Source organism: Terrapene carolina, unplaced genomic scaffold, assembly GCF_002925995.2.
Source record: "Terrapene carolina triunguis isolate 2854851 unplaced genomic scaffold, T_m_triunguis-2.0 Scaffold21655, whole genome shotgun sequence".
NCBI classification, from domain to species: Eukaryota; Metazoa; Chordata; order Testudines; family Emydidae; genus Terrapene; species Terrapene triunguis.
Genome location: NW_020686006.1, coordinates 1 through 540, shown reverse-complemented (window position 1 = coordinate 540; position 540 = coordinate 1). Strand labels below are relative to the sequence as shown.

The window sequence follows — 540 nt, the reverse complement described above, 5'->3', positions numbered from 1 at the left end:
CACAGACATCCCCTGCCCCTAACCAGCCTTGCCCCCTAACCCACAGACACCCTCTGTCCCCTAACCAGCCCTGCCCCATAACCCAGCCAGCCTCCTCCCTGCCCTGCCCCTCGGACTCACGGGTAGAAGGACTCGAACTCAGACCCAAAGCCGTAGATGTTGAAATAACAGCCCAGGGGCAAACTCTTCAACAGCAGGAACAGGGTCTCCTGGGGACAGACAGATGGATGGAGAGTCAGCCCCATGGGCCCAGCCAGCCTGGGCAGCTCCCCCGGGCGTGGCCCCATGGGCCCATCTAGCACAGCATCCCGTCTGGCCGTACCTTGGCGCTGTTGATGCGCTGGCGGGAGAGGTCTCTGCCGTCCATGGGGCACGCCATGCTGCCGGAGCGGTCCAGCAGGAGGATGAACTCCCCGGCCCGTCTCTGGGCCGGCACCGCCTCGGGCACGCTGGGCAGCAGGGTCACCATCACGGCCGGGTCGCCCATCAGGGAGCCTGCGGGGAGATGGGAGCCAGCCCCCAAATGGGGCAGGCATGGGG

General features: G+C 66.5%; 1 long non-coding RNA gene across 1 annotated transcript in view; it reads right to left on the bottom strand.

Moving 5' to 3' along the window:
- LOC113408675 overlaps positions 1 to 362 on the bottom strand; it is a 759-nt gene extending 397 nt beyond the window's left edge. The window contains exons 1-2 of the long non-coding RNA XR_003370346.2: positions 323 to 362; positions 121 to 209 (exon numbers count right to left, since the gene is read on the bottom strand). This is a non-coding gene — a long non-coding RNA (uncharacterized LOC113408675). The remainder of the gene's footprint in view (positions 1 to 120; positions 210 to 322) is intronic.
- Positions 363 to 540: the final 178 nt, after the last annotated feature.